At 41.6% G+C, this 16,826-nt stretch overlaps 1 long non-coding RNA gene across 1 annotated transcript in view; it reads left to right on the plus strand.

The window, feature by feature from the left end:
* LOC141797654 (uncharacterized) overlaps positions 1 to 16,826 on the plus strand; it is a 147,902-nt gene that overhangs the window by 80,927 nt on the left and 50,149 nt on the right. The window contains exon 6 of the long non-coding RNA XR_012599098.1: positions 12,324 to 12,367. This is a non-coding gene — a long non-coding RNA (uncharacterized LOC141797654). The remainder of the gene's footprint in view (positions 1 to 12,323; positions 12,368 to 16,826) is intronic.

Here is a 16,826-nt window from a genome sequence, read left to right on the forward strand (position 1 = left end):
AGTCCTTGCTACAGGCTTTAAGAAAATAAAAGTTTTAGGCCTGGAAGATGATTTTAAAGGAGAAAGCCCTGATCAGGGTCTACCTCCTGCAGTACTTTTGGTGACGTTAGGTACCTTGAGCAGGCTTCTAATACTACTAATACTACTCTGGTAGTGGCCAACTCCATTGTGGGGTCCATAGTCAGAACATCTCTTTTCAGAACCTCTTGTCTGCTTTCTTTTCCACAATCATAAATCAGAAGCTTATTAGAAGTTAAATTAGAGCTGATACATATCGCTGTTAATTATATACCAATTATTACAAGGAGATGAAGGAAAAACAATCACAAGGCTTTCAAGGTATCAGGACCCAGCAGTCTAAGCCCACAGCCATATAAGTCTGAGTGGGTTCCAGACTTAAGTAGTCTCAACTATAAGTTTTACCCAAACGGGAAGTTTTAGGTCTGCTATGTAGTAAATAGGGTATCTGGCAGATAGACCAAGAGAAGAGGGGAAGACAATTCCAAAGGAGAAAGGTCTGATAAGCTCTTCCTCTCATAGCAGTTTTGGTGGCATTAGATACCATGACCAGGCCTTAGAGGCATCTTTACACCTAACATTATCCAAACAGCAGAGTACTTTCAAATGCTATCAAATATGCTGAGCTCATTTCTCGAAGCTTTATTGTTTAGGTTACAGTGTCTTCAGTAATGAGACAGCTAAACGGCACCCCCTGGCAATCTGGTAGCAACCAGGGCCTGTATGCACGCCCTGCCCTACCATTAGTGATGAAAAGGGACTGTTGGTACTTATGGTAAAAGAAATTGATAAGTTGTGTGTATAAGCCAGGTTAATGCCCAAAAAAAGCATCAGATTTAATGGCAGTAGACACAACTATCACCGGTGCTAACAGCAGGACTGGACCGTTTAAAGGGTGGTCGACCTTGTGCTTATGTGTTAACGTTAGAGACAAAACACGTGAAGCTGTGATTTATTAAACCAGAGCCCTTGCCAGTAGTGTTTAATATAGATGTTTCTGTAACTGTGGCGGGGCAGAGAGGAGCAAACTTTCATGAACTTGTGAACAATGGACAAACTTTAAAAAGTAAGTACCAGGACTTTAAATTTCTGAATGGGGGCTGGTGTTTTGTCTGTGGTTTTCAAGGTTCTCTTTTTTTTTTATCCCAGAGGAGATGTTGATGTGATTAAAGAGAAGCTCTAAGCTGGTGTTTTTGATTGTTACACAAAAACTGAAGTACCATGATCTGTATTTGACCAATTTTTTAAATGGTTTTGAGCTTCCCTCTGAGAACAACCAAAAAGGGGTGAAGGGGAGAGGGTAAAATCAAAGTTTCTTCATCGAGAATCTGAACTTTCCTTTTTGTCGCTGCTTAGGTAAGATTACCATTCTATATTAACAGTTAAGACTCCCAAACTGCCAAAATTACCTTTAATTATAATCAGTTTTTCACTGGAGCCTGTATTAGGAGAATCAAAAGGTTGATGTGGACCTGAAATTTTGATTTTCTGGGTCTCTGATTGCAGTCAAGGCTGTGTCATACATTTGGAAACAAGCCTTCTGCTGAAGGTACAGAGACAGGCCAACATGGCTGCCAGACGTTTCATTACATCACCAGAAAGTCTCTCTACATTAGATGTCTCTGACACCAGCCCGAGGTAATGCTGAAACCATGTGTACAAAATAAACCGGTTAAACACACCCCTCCCCTTGACTTCTTTTATTTTTACTTGAAGACGTGATTGGGCGCCTGCTATTTTTGACTTTTTTTTTTTTTTAAGCCTTGGCAGCACTGATGATTGTCCCGAAACCAGCCCGTAATCATTTAATGCACTGTAGTTGTTTAGAAAAAAAGCAGAAAAAAAAACAGAAACTCCTTCACTGCTGTCCTAGAAATTCTCTTTCAACTGCTGTTGTGCATTCTGTTTGAAGCTCCGGCTTGACAGCTTCATTTGTGAAGTGTCTCAATTAGGAGGAATATTTCTGCCGACATATCTCGACGCCCAGACTGTCTCACTAGAACATGAAAGCCTGGGCTTAAGGAAGTCATCACACACCTCGGCAGAGAGAAACACACACACCAGCGTGCACTTACACACACATACGAACACTAAAAATAGAGGCAGCTATCCTGCTAACGCTGGTTAATGCTCCTCACCCCAGACAGTTGGATTTGCATATCTTTAAAGTGCTTTTTTTCCTCCTCTCTGCTTCCCTTCCCGGCGTTTCTCCTCTTTTCTCCCTCTTTCTCTCCGTCTCTCTGTCTTGTGTGAAACAGTCTGCTCTCTTATAGGAATCCTCAGGAGGGCTTGCAGTGCATGTTGAGAGGGAGCTTTTTGTATCAGAAAAGCAAGAAAAAAGCAGACTGAAAAGATTTCAACAATTGTGGTAATTAGAGATTTTGGAAAGGCGAGACACACACACACACACACACACACACACACACACACACACACACACACACACGCACGCACGCACACCCAACAGCACCATCACCACCTACCCCACCTCTCTCTCAGTTTCTCTCGCTCCGGCTCTCTCAGGTCTTTCAGGCCACTGTAATGGTCTCCATCTGGTCTGTGAGGGGGAAAAGAAAGGTATTGAATCCCTGGACTGTATAGGACAGCCATCTGGGCCGGGGCCACTCCCACAGCTCTGGGGCCACTTCTCAGCTGTCCCAACCGACCAGCCGACAGGGCCCATCGGGCCTGGCGGGTACACGCCGTGACCTTGTGGCAGTAACAATATCAACAATAGGTGCTGAACAACGTCTTCTCATAAACACAAGAGCCTTCAAATACATAGCTTACGATACGGGAAACCTGTCAGCAGTGTGAGCATGTAGTACAAAGTTTCATTTGTTTAAATTTAATTGTAACAGTGCTGGTGCAGAATCGATGACCAAACACTAACCAACATGTATCACACAGTTAACAGTGATGAAACACAGAATAAAAAAGATTTTCCCTAAAATTGAAGCATTATTGATACTTCCTGTGCAACCTGTGCAAAACCTCATGCATTATCAATTTCTTTAGAATGATCAATTATAATCGAGAAGTGTGCGGTGGTGTCTTCATTGAGCATGCTCTCTGTCTGTTTTCTAATCTTTGACATTGGATCTCTGTGCAGCCGTGTCCAGCCCACAGCTAGTCTGCAGGTCAGAACCAGGTGATATTCACTGTGTTTCTTCCCTGTTCTGTGTTTATTTGTGCATAATAACCAAGTGAGCATCTTTGTGAGATGCGACAAAAATCATTATAATAAACTTTATTTTTGTAGCTCTTTTTTAAAACAGGGCTACAAAGTGTTTTACAAAAAAAAAACAATAAAAGAGAGATAAAATAGAAATGCGAGGACAAGAATAAAAACCACAAAATTAACAGAAGACATAAAAGATACATAAAGAGCTGAAAAACCATAACGGGAAAGAAGGAGGTAAAACATCAGAAAAATAAAAACAAAGATCCTTCCTGTGACACCTGCCTGAGAATAAAAGTTAAAATAAAATAAAAGCAGCATTTCAAGTATTAAAACATACTCAGCTTAAAAGCACATCAATAAAAAAATTGTTGTTTTTTATTAAATCAGATGTATTTGGATATTTGCAGACCTGTGAGTGAGGAGAGTGAGGTGTGTAGTGGTTGTGACAGAGAGCAGAGCAATGAGACACACAGCAGTCTGGTAGAAAACACAACTTCAGCAGCAAAAACACAACACCTGGCTCTCTTGTGCTTGGATTTAACATGTGAATGCATTTTTATACGCTTTTAGGGATCTAACCACCATTAAACACCTTCACATTACCCTGTTCGCTATCCTGGGTATATCTGGTCATCTCTCTCTCTCTCTCTCTCTTGCACACTTTGGATTTAAAATGAGACTCTGAGTCTGTTTGACCCCAAAGCTTTTGGATCTTTTAGATTTCATCTGACATAAAAAATAATAATAATTAAAAAAAAACTGTTTAAATCATGCAGAATAAAAAAAATATTGATGTTTTGAAAACCTGACAGACTTGGTTAGCATGTGTTGCGAAAAGTGTTGCTGCAGTTACTCCTCATTCAGCTGTTTGTAGAGAATGACGCAGGAGACTTGCCCCTTACAGGCTCTGTTACAGATGCTGAAGGTTGCACATGGTTCAGATGTGAAAACTACTTTTTTATCTTCATAAAAATCATAGTGATGTTGGATTTGACTCAGGTGTTCTGGAAGAAGTCTGTATATTTTCACTTGTCCATCACACCTGACTGCTACTCCCAAACTGGACTTTATCTCTATATTTGTCTCTTCTACATCACTTCAACCCCAAAACAATAGATGGCTAAAACAATCGCTCAGAGGTGTTTGAAAATGCTGCAGGTGGCTTCATCTGAACTTAGCTTTGTTTGTGTTTGAGACTTCAAAATGATAATTCGTGTCTAGGTGGAATGTTCTGCAACCTGCACAAAACCTTTCAATGCAAGACCTGGCAGAACTAGACAGGTTATCCAACTATCAATTCTTTTCAAATCACACGATTTAAAACAATCCAGCTGTTTTTTTAATGTTTGATTTTACAAAGCTGTAGCCAACAAAAGAAGAACTGAGAGGAACTGAGCAGCACTGGTGGATCAGCATAGAGATATGATAAAGAAAGGGTGCCGCAGTAAGGTAAATAAAGTGGGTAAAATGAAAAATATCATATTTATGGATTGTTTTGCAGTGGTTTCACGCCAATAAACTTATAAGTCACATGTGGGAGGGCACTGCAGTTGAAGTTGCACATCTTCCTGTCTGCTGTGTTTGCCCCGCCCTTTGTCACAACCATCTTTTAGCATCCAGTAACAGGACACACATTATATTTATGTTTGTTGCAGACAGGCTGAGAGCAGAGTAGAGAGACAGTGATGTCAGCTGGTCCCTCTGTGATTTCTCTCTGCCCCTGGTTGTGGAGTTTGTTAAATAAATACTCCATTTGAGAAACTTGCTCATGGTAGTTTTTGTGTGAGGGAGATCAAGTAACAGTTTATTTATTCATGCATCAAAATTAAAATAATGTTAGCAGAAAAAGGCATCATGAGCTCAGTGAATCACTCAGCCCGTCACTGTTGTTGTGTTAGACTCTGTCTGTGGGTCGGGCTGAATCCAGCTCAGACTCTCTGCACTTCAACACAAATAGTGCAGACCCAGCTCGTGTTTCTATCAAGTAAGCGGACTCTCAAGATGAGGGTTTAGAATAATATATAGTAAATGCTTGACCAGACCACTCAAATGATGTTGAACCAAACACATAACAGAGTCTTAGACCTTGAGCCTTGGCTGTTTATTTATTAAATAACCCGCAGCCGTCGAAATGTCCGACAATCTAAACACAGCTTGATTTCCTTAAGAGCACTCCAAACATAAACAGAGGGTCCTGTTAGAGCTCACTGTACACAGTCTATTTATCTGTCTCATTTTAAATAAAGCTTCCTGCTGATCTGTGGCTCAAAAGTAAATAATTTCAAATGAAGCTGTGTCCGGGTATTAATGGCAGCAGGTATCATCACATTGGATCCATTCACATCTCCCAAACAAGCTCTGTTTAGACTCCAGGGGGGGAAATGAGCCGTTGGAGAGCGGCCCTGCATATCGAGGAAACCTTCACCTACACCACAGAAGAAGAATCCATTTGTTTGGTTTTCAGTTGTTTTCCAGGCAGATAATCCAACCTTTATCTAAATACAGTTAAAGATCATTAACAGACAAATCACCCAACCAATTAATACAGAATAACAGATCGTCTCAGTTTTATTATTAGGGCTAATGAATGTATTTTGTGTTGAGCATCCACTGATACCGAGTGTCAACCAGATACTTGGGTTTGCAGGGATAAACTTTGCTAAAAGGGTAAAGAGGAAGCTGCACACTTTTTGTTTTGCTTTGTGTTTTTAACAACAATGAAAAGTTAGAAATTAATCGCTAAATATGTTTTGAGGTTTTTCATTGAACTTAATTTAGTTCAGCAGTCCTGTATGACGCCTCCTGAACTTGTGTGCATGCAATACAGTTTGCTAAAATCGGAGGCTTCCCTGAACGCAACTGTTTTGAGGCAGTGCCAGACCAAAAATGTAAATATTAGATACTAACGTGACCATTTCATGTTTTTCCCCTTTCAATGGATATTTGTCCATTCTTTTAAAGTCCAGAAACAGAGGTGCAGTCTTTCCTTTTGGTGAACTGGGCTGAATTTGTTTGAGGATGTTTTGCTCGTATCAAACGCCTTGTGAGGAAGGAACTTAGTTCATAAACGTATTCATGTGTGGCTGTTGGACTGCGTGAATGCATTTGATATATTTTCACACTGCTGAGATTTGAGCCACAGAATCGCTAATGCTAAGCTAACAGACTGTCCCGTGTTTGTTTTCTGCTTTTTGAACTGTGTGTCCCCGGAGAGTTACCGTAGAAACCTGTACAGCAGATGTTTTATTGTTTGTAATAAAGCTAAATGTGGCTGCTGTTCCACATCAAAGTATCACACCTTGTTTTATTGCTTATCATCAGCTTTACTGGGCTGGGGGCACAGATTCTGACACATTAGTGTTCAAGGGCAATTTTTGCTAACTTCAATGATCAGCTGGGAAAAACGGCTAAAATGTTGATCACCATTAAATTACAAAATGTCAGTATTCAGAATCAGGACACCCTTAGTATTAACCCTTTGAAATCAGCATTTCTAATCGACAGAGCTCCTGAAAACTCAAGATACATTTTTTTTTTACTTTTCAGAACTTCAGGTGTCATGTTTTTACCACCAAGTAAACCCCACCATTATCTTCCTTTCTCTTCTCTGTTTTATAGCTCACTGGTGAGTATGGGTGTTACAGTTTGAAAGTTTGAAATGTTTCAAATAATGTTTTTTTTTTTTAAGTGGTAAGAGACTATTGAATGACAGAGTAACGCACAAGATGGACAGCAAAGAAAGGTTTCTACTCAGGACTCTTTTTATCTCCATACCTGAGCATTGAACCTGTCTGAGGACGAGCAAACTGTATCTCTAAAATTGAACTTAGTGAGACTAATGCTGGCTTTGACCTCTGTAACTGCAGACACCAGCCTGCTCTCATAGAGAAGAGGTACTGGACCATGAAGCTCTGCTATCACTGCTGGACTGTCTGCCTAACTGCAGTAAAAGTTCCTGGTTCACTTTTAATTTAATCTGCATTTTTTCTCCAATTTTCTCTGCTTCTGTTATTTCAGAGCTCAGCTCAAGGCTGAGTGAACACATTCAGCTCAAACCTGCCAGAAGAGAAAGAGAGTAACTCTGCAGAAAGCCAGGCTCCTCAGACGGACTGTTTGAGGATCTGAAAGTGATATCAGGAAAATAAATAGTGGGTTCTTCACCATGGTGATGAAATGCTAACAAAAAGATGGATATACTGCAAGGAAACACAGAAAGGCTGAAGAAAATTCAGCTTCAGTATCAGGACATGTTGAAGGTTGACATTAATAGAGAAGGTGCTCACAGTGGAGCAGTATTTCGCCATCCTGGCTTCTTGTGATGCTTTTTTAAGATTTTTATGGGGGTAACAAGAGGTCATGATTTTAGCCTTGAGTGATTTTCTGCCATTCAAATCAGTATGAATCAATATTGGACAGATAATGTGGCTACTTTTATGAATATCCTGGCATCGAGAAATGTTAAATTTTGACCTGCTGAGCTGTTGGCCCTGTTCTAAGGCTGCAGTCTTTCAGAGCTCAAACTTCACAAGGTCCCTGCATGGGGATTGCATATCCAAACAAGGTCTTAGATAACACGATGGGGTGATTAAACCTTTAAAACACTGCAATTGTTTTTCGCTGGATCTCCTTAGCAGTCAGGACGTGATGAGGGGCTGCAAACTGAGCTACTACTTATCAGGTTAGCTGTGATTTCAGGGTGGAACTGCTTTACGCTGAGCTCATATTGGCTCCAGAACGGTTGCAGTCCAGATACCGTGCGGATTTTCCGCAAGCTGCCACTCACATCAGCTCCAGATTGAGGCTGCGGCTGGCTCCGGTGCTGGGTACGGAAAGGGCACTCGCGAGAGTAGAAGCTCACGTGGGTTCACGTTCTTGTCTGGACTTGCGAGAGCTTTATTCCTCCAATGTTTATTATTTTTAATAACGTTACTTTTTTCTTTTCTTGAATTATCCTTATAATATTATGGGATGTGTCATATAAAATGGGATGACTTTCCACTTCAAGGATGAGTCTCTCGTCGTCCCTTGTTGTCAAAATGCGACTTCGTGTCACCGGGTGTGATGTAATGTTTACATTTACTTTTAGCGCGACTGTGCTGTCAAAGAAGAGTCAAGTTACACTTGTTTGTTCACTGATTTTATTTAAAAAAATAACAGATCTTCACGCCACCCGGCAATTCACTTCCTGTATAGCTCGTCATATTTCATTGTATGAACACAGACCCTCTCCGGCGTCCGGAAACGATGGACTTCTTGCAGATTCTTTCCGTAGTGCCGTACGGCTCCCGCAACCGGACTCGCACCGTGCGGGGTTAATGTGAGCCTACAACAGTGATTTTAATGATACGGATTACATGCAAAAGCCGCACCGGACCCGCACCGGATTCAGTGTGAGCCTGGGGTTAGTGTCTCTGTGCACAAAGTTTCTATGGGTAGCTCAGTTACCTGCAGAAGACTTCTGCTTTCTAGAACAAGGAACCATTTGATCTGAGGCTTCAAAATTGCTGGCAGAGCAGCTTTAACTTTATAAGCTGTATCATCTTTGCCTTTGCCCTGCCTCTTAGTGTGGTCTCAGAGACTGAGAGCTGAGCAGCTGCTAACGTCAGCTTAACTTGTTTCAGTCTTAACCTCCAGATCTCCAGTGACTAAAACCCTTAACCAGTGATGACCTCCAAAAGCAACTAAACTTTGACAATGATGAGGACATGACTTGCATAGTGTGGGAGTAGTGAGCTGGCAGTGTTTTATTATCCATTTTGCGAGCTGACTGCATTTGCATCTATGTGTAACAGGCTGTTCAACATATGAGTAGAAAATGTGAAAAAAAAAAAAAATCCTGAACCTAAATTTGATCTAAAATTCATGTCTTAGGTTGTTAAATTTCAGCGCGCTCCTCTTTCTTTGATACATGCATGAACTCAGGGGAGTTATGTTGACCTGTATGAACTACATTCCACCAAGTCGTCCGTCAGGGACTCTGTCCATCTGTTAATCTGTCTTTGCCCGTGGCCTCTGTGTGTCCTGTGTTTGTGGTTATCTCTGTCTGTCTGTCTGTGGTCTGTCTGTCTGTCTGTCACCTCTGACTTTCCCTGTCTGTCTCACAACAGTCATCCAAGCAATACAGACGCTCAGCCAGTGGAAGAACGCTGGGCATGGTGCCAGCCAGCCGGGGCGCCAGTTGGGCAGTCCATCAGTAGCATTAAAGACATGTTATCCACCCGAGTGTATCCGCCTGGCTTAGAGCCCTGATCCCTGTTCGAGCCCCCCCATGCTGCCCCTTGTATCACTCAGGGGCCCTGGGTAGAGTGCACCGAGTCCCCTTCTTGCTTTATCAGCATGGCACCCAGGCATCCAGCCTGCTGCTTTGGGTCTCTTAAAACACGTACACAAATAAATGAGGAGGGTGCTGGAAATAACTACTTTCTCATCTCCAGCCAAGCTGCCCTGCTGCTCAGGTCATTGTCTTTAAAGGGACAGGCCACTGCACGGAGCAGGCTGCCAATGACCTCCACTCAGTTTCTCCCTTCAAGTCAGCAAAGATCAATAATATAAAAAAGATAAAAGGCTTGAAAGGCCTGTTTGTTTCCTGTTATACTTAGCCAGATAATGGATTTAGTGCTTTTTTCATCACAGCTAAAAATATTTGCTGTTGCTGTTGTGGCTTGTCCTCATTCTATCTGCTTTAATTTTATGGTCACTGATTTATAGATTAGCTTCTATTATCGTTGTTGAAAGGTTTGAAGTGTTGCTCAGTCTCCAGTACAATGGAGGAGTCACTTACTTCAGGAGCACATTGGGATTGACATAAATTCTCCATTTTATTCAAACTACAGAGTAAAGAAAAGTGGAAAGAGAAAAACCAGGGACATATAGGAGGCAAACGTTGGCTGAGGAGCCCTGATATGGAGACATTAAAGATGTGATAGACAAAGGGAAGGTTTGAACATGAGCTTCTGTGAGGAATTGTTGGATGTGGGTTGCTCTTGGTGCCCTCTGGGGTAAACACTGCCTTGCACATTCATTTATAGCTGTACTATAACCCCTGATTGACACACACAGCGTGAGCGCAGCGCAGCGCAATGATGCGCACTACGCCGTACTAAGAAACCTCTCTAGTCACTCATTGCAGTCGCATAGCATGCACTGCAGTCCGCTGGCGCCGTGGTCACCAACTTGCTGTGCGTTGCTGTTATGTCTGTTTTGCAGGAGTGCTCTGCAGAAACGCATCAATCTCTGCAGAGCAGATCATAACCCAAACAGGAAATCAGACACGAAAACGATCAGAGTTGTCCAGTTATTTCAAAATAAAGCACCATGCCCTGACTCCTGGTTGTAAATCTCATCCTTGTTTATCAGAACTATGTCACTGGCACATGGCCAGAAGACATCAGCAGGTCAAATCTAGTGGGAATCTGACATTTTGGATGAGGAAAAGTTAATCCTGGAGGTGAAAAACTTTATAATTCCATACGACACAACATATATTCTTTTTGTAAGGACACAAACAGAGAAGAGAAGACGTACTGAAGGTGCTAAGGTTTTGCAAGGACCAGGTGAGATGAATATACAAATTAATTACCACGTTGTCATGGGTGGGATTCCTACAGGAACATGTGGTTCTCCTGTGACCTTGTGATCTCAGGGTATCCAGCTGCTTTGGGCGCTGCCCTGCGCGACGCGGTGCCCAGAGATGCACCCAAAAACAGCAGCGCTGCGTAGCATGGCGCTCAAGCTGTGTGTGAATTAGGGGTTAATCTAATTACTTTCAGGTGTGTAACTTACCTCCATGGTGCAACCAACTGCACATAAAACAACTCAGAAACATTTTTTTTTTTACTTGATGCAACTTGCTGCAGGCTTTTAGCGCTTTGCGGGATTGTTGGAAGAACTTCCCTGTAGCATTGCAAAGAACAGAACCAGATGGGCGGCAATAGCTGAAGGCACCAGGTGCAGCTTCAGCACTAACCCTGACATGATGTTAACCACTTCAGTTTTCTCATCAGTACTGTACAAGTCAGTCCCTGCATTTCTGTTTCTTCTCTAGTTCCTCATGTTGTGGTTGTTTGACAGCACACATCTATAATTTGTTGCAGGGTCTTTTTATTAGTTGTAGAAGTAGTCATTGTATATTTGTCAGTTCATGGCTGTGTTTGTTCAAGTAGCTTTGTAGGCTACAAAATACATACAAATAGATAAAACCCTTTTTTTGACTAAAGAAAGGTACCTTAATACTGGAGATATGTATCTGACCTTAAAACTAGCGAGTAAACCTTGAAACTAGAGTCTGCATAAAACATGTTATCACATAACCAGGCCATCATGGTCCCTCTCATTAAAACCATGAGATGCACATAGGGAAGAAAGCCAGAAAATATGTTGTCTTTCACTTTTCTTTCCTCTACACACCATCAAGTCTGCAAAGTCTGCAGGTACAAAAGGACGTGGAATGACTCTCTTGAATCAAGATAAACTCCTGACTTTACGAAGTTTTGAGTGAATTATCTGTTGGGTCATTCTTTAGGTTTGTGATTTTGAATGTTGGACAGCCAACTTTGGGTATTGTCATTATTAATTTTTAGACTGAGTCCTGTGCTGCAGCAGTTAAGCTTCTCTTTGATGTGAGCCAAAGAAAAACATCAGTAGAAAACATAAAAACAAGGATCCTGCTCAAGTGTTTCTGCTTCTGTCACCTTCCTTCTCCTCTCTTGATAATGAATATGAATTAATATCTGCATAATAAACCTGACTACCTGACCCAATGAATCAGTTGATAGAAGAGTATCCCCTCGCGGGTACTTAAAGCAATGTCTTTTGTGTTGAATTTGATGAAAAGTGATGGTTGTTGACCCTGATGCAAACTGATTGAGCTTCCACCAAACAGGACGTGATCAGGAGTGTGTGGGTTGAAAGTCAAGGAGCTGCAAGAGTTCTCCAATCTAAGGAAGAACAATTACCATTTTTGCCTTTCTACCCCAACCCCAAAATTTATTTCCTTTACTTTGGAAAAAGCCAAACCTCCCTCAGATTCCTACATCACTTGACCTCCTTGATTTAGTGGATTTCAACATGTGATTGGATATAAATGATTGTAATCTCTAACCCTGATCGTATCCATTCACAGAGCTGATCTTGGACGTCTGAATGCTTGTGAAAAGAAACCTACAGGTAAGGCAATTACCATCACATTGGCACTATGTTGGGTTCTTTATCTCTGCTGCCTTTTGATCAGTCCACCATGACACCTTGTGCATGAGCCTTCAACATGTGGGCGTTCAACCTTGAACATTCAGTGTTCGTTGGTTTTAAATACTGTCTCATAGAAACGTAAAAAATCGATGTCCTCCTTACTTCAATGGAGCCGCTCACACAGCTTTAAAATCAGACGTCTTCACAAACACTTCACAGAGCGGGCTGTGGAGTTAAACCAGTCTGCTCTGGGACTGTTTGGACAAAAATACAGATTATTTTTTAAGCCAGGAAAGTAAGCCCTCTATCCCATGATGAATTAGAACCAACAAACAAACCTGCTAACAAGAGACCGTCATCAACACCTGCTGACAACCAACAAAAAAGCAGGCTCGACAGCCCAATTTGTGGTCTGCTAACAATGGTGTAAAGCCAGTAATGATGGGGTACATTTTAAAGAGACAACTGTAGCCATTTGTTGTTGGGTTTTTTTTTTTTTACCAGCTATTGCTTCGCTCATTACCAAATTTATGAGATACTCGTAAATGTTGAATTCTTCACAGGGCAAAAAACTTTAGCTGGAGTCACCAGAGCTGAGAAAAGCTGTATTCTTATTTGATGTGACTTCAGTCGGGTTTGGACCACCCCAAACTCATCCCTAACACTAATGGGATGAGGTGTTTGTGCAACTGGCTTGTAGAAGTATATTTTTTCTACTTTCACTGAGTGCTGATAAAAAGGCTCCAACCCGAATCCAACCTGAAACCTTTGGGACATTTTGTAGACTCTGGTGCTGCCCGAAGTGTGGCTCATAAAGGTTGGGCACCTGGAGCTTGGCCATAGATTAGTGTCAATGTTCAAGTGTGTAGTCCTGCAGATTTTGTCTGCAACTTTGACAAATAAAGTTACTATCCCACTCTGTATGGTGCCAGAATTGTCGTGCATTTCTTGTTTCATGTCTTTTTGGATCCAGCCACAGATTTTCTTCATCGCTTTTGTTGTGAAGTCAGGAGTATCTCTTTTACCTGCTCTAAAGAGGCTGGAATTGTGTGTGTGTGTGTGTGTGTGTGTGTGTGTGTGTGTGTGTGTGTGTGTGTGTGTGTGTGTGTGTGTGTGTGTGTGTGTGTGTGTGTGTGTGTGTGTGTTAGAGAGGGTGAGAATCTAAGATGTGACCTACAGGTGCTGAGCAGTTAGGGATTTCTTGCTTCACATTGATGGAAATCAATGTGTGGAGAACATGAGAAAATGAGAGTTTGGAGATGAAAGGAAAGAGTTTGAAGTAACTAAAGAACCTCTTTCCTTGAAAATACATTTTGTCAGGAGGAATGTGTTTTAATTTGGAAAGTACTTCACATGGTTTCCTGAGTTTAGATTGTTCTTCTTAAAAAATAAGTGTGTCACCTCTTGAAGAAGAAAAGATGACGTACGATTATTTTTCTTTGCAAATGAGCAGTCTGCTCAGACTTTTAAACTTCTTTCAGTTCACTCAAAATTTTACCAACAGCCTTACTTTGGTACCGAAGCCAGGCAGCCACTGCAGTCTCGGAAAGTCAGCGAAGACCTCTTTTGATGCTCTCTGATGATGATTTTGTGTAAAACTTTCCTCAGAGGCTGCACTGATTTAACACCTTAAATATCAAACATAGTCAATGTTTATGATCCTGTTGTGTTAGGGGAAGTTGAAGGACAGCTGAGGATACACCATGAAGACTATTACAAGGAGATGAACGATAGCCAGTAAGGACACATTTGATGATTTTTGGCAAAACACAAGTGAGTACACTCGTCCTGTCGTGTACCACAGTCACAGTTGCATAGGGAGGAGTTTGACCAAGATTGGTAATGCGATGGATGTTCCAGGTAGCAACGTTTATTTGTTTCCTTTAAAGTCATGTTTTGAGTTGAGGTCTGTACCAAATTGACAGAGTACCCTACCCTATAGGACTGCATAGGTCTTTTTCAACACACAAGCCTTAACACAAAGCCCAATGTGCAACTCTTACAAAATGTAACCATGCACTGAAATTACGCTGACCACAAGCCCTGTGACTGGTCCACTGAGCATGCTTCACGTATTTACAACATGTCTTGATTTGCTGCACTTTGTTCCCACAGACACCCCCTTCCTGACATTCCTTGTAAAAGATGGTATGCTAGGGTCAACATTAAAATATAAACCAGGCTTCACTGAGAAATTTTGTTCGATTTCTTATTCAGAGTGGACTCTGGTTGTTTGAGTGGAATCTATGTGTGTGTGTTTGTTTGTGTGTGTGTGTGCAGTGTCGGTCACATTGTTGCTCTTCACAATCTCAAAGAGCAAGACTGTTGAACAGTATGAAGTCTTGCACATTTTCCAAATAAAAAACCTATAAGGCAGAAGACAACTGATACATCAGTCTGTACTATGTGGACCATCTTGAGGAGCCTTGTTGGATTCTTGAAGCCAGAAGTGACCAAGACATACGTTGGATACGCACGCTGAATTCTATCTATCCATCCACACAACCATCTGTCTGTTGGTACTAAACCACCTCTTGGTGGTCTAACATTACTGTTCGAATGTGGTAGCATTTATTAGTCGAATGATGAAGTAGCTAGTTCTCAGTACACTGAGATATGACAAAGTTTCCTGTAGGGTTTTCACTATTACAGTCTTAAAGCTTCTGCTTGATTAAAAGTTGTTAAAATTGATTGCAAATGTGAAATATGCAAAATTATGGAATAGCATTTTGTTTTTCAGCCTAGGCAAAAAATGGACGTCATTTGAAAATACTGACATGACAGAGACCGGACACTGCTGTTTGGACTTGAATTTCTTCAAATAATAAATACATTTGTCACGGTTTAAAGTCTTGTTTCCCACCAGTGGCATCACCCCCTGCTGGCCATCGGAAAGAATCCATGATTAGGGTTGGGGTTTGGACCTTACCCTCATGTGGTCCTTGGAGGAATTGCAGTTCCTTGCTTTTTCTGCTCGTCATTGTCGGGGCTCGTTTCAGCTCCGTTACTGATAAGTTTTTGATTTTCTTTTAGTTTTGTACTTGACTCTTTAACCACTTCTGAGCCCCCTCTCCACAAACACATCCTTTAAAGAAAACAACATGCACTTCCTCTCTGTGAAAGGACATTAGATCTACATTATGGATACCTAACAGCTCACTTTGACCAGTACTGTTCCTGTTTCCTTGAACGTATGACTCTTTGAATAGTCTCTACAAAACGGGCCTTTTCAACTCAACTCAATCAGCATCATCCTCGTGTACTTGTCGTCAGTGTTCTGTTAACCTTTGCTCTCATTCATTTGGAGTGCTGTGCAGTGAGTGGATGGCTGCTCCTTCTCTGCTGTCATTTCTATAGAACGTGATGTGTGGAGGTATTTTTCCTCCATGTGTCTTTGCCAAACACCTCTCAGTGCGACACAAATCGCCGTTCTTCTCCAGGGCTTAAAGAGCCAGTGGAAGTCATCGACGGCACTGTTCCCCCTCCTTCTTCCTTCCTCTGCCTCCCTCCTTCCCTCCTTCCCTCACCCACTATCATCTGTCTATGAAACAAAGTGCATCACAATGTTCCCATATGGCTGAGGGCTCCAGAGAAGTCGAGTGCTTTGCATGATAAATGAACCAGAGTTAGAGCGCAAGTACAGCTGCAGAATGCTGTCCTCTGATAAATAGGGTTTCTATTATAACGGCCTGTTATCGACCTTTTATGAAAAAGTGTGCATCACGCAGTCAGTAGTGTCGGCTTTGGGAAAGATGGCTGTGATGCAGCTTCAGTGATCACGTATTTATTGTAGAATTGATTACAGTTTGTCCATAGGATCAGAATGATGTATTGCACGTTTGTGTTGGTTCGATTTAACTGATGCATCGTCCTCATGGCTTTTACAGAAACTGGATCTCGGCACTGAGAGAGGTCTCTGCTGACAGCTTGGCATGTGGAGCCAGAGCAGCTTGTTTGCAGAGGTTATGGCTTACTTACACATGGAGAAGATGGCAGGGCACAGGGATAGGAGAACAAAGGTCATAAATCATCTGTGTTTTGGTTGGTTTGACAGCCTCTCCTGTCATCCCAAATTGGGTTATGTTATTCAAATTATATAAAATGCTTCCTATGCTATACCACCAAAATAATTGACTTGCACTCCAGAAGAAAACAATACTTTATATTTTGGTTCTATAAAATTAGCTTTCACAAGATCATTCCTTTCTTTTTCTGAGTAATTGCTAGAGTCAGTAAAATTCTTGCCTCCTACGGTATCCATGCTTGTCCCTGGTAGCATGACATAGAAGAGAAAATTATGGAGGTGAGAAAATAAGGAGCTTTCAGGTCTGTACATAAAAGCTCAAACCCTTGTCCTCTTTAGTTTATCTTGCTATGCTGTTCATGTGGTGGCATGAGAGATTCATGAAGAAAGCAGTGTTGTCTTTCCAGATAAAAC

The sequence above is a fragment of the Halichoeres trimaculatus genome, unplaced genomic scaffold (genome assembly GCF_033239565.1).
Source record: "Halichoeres trimaculatus isolate MK-OKI-2021-1 unplaced genomic scaffold, fHalTri1.1 fHalTri1_scaffold_9, whole genome shotgun sequence".
NCBI classification, from domain to species: domain Eukaryota; kingdom Metazoa; phylum Chordata; class Actinopteri; order Labriformes; family Labridae; genus Halichoeres; species Halichoeres trimaculatus.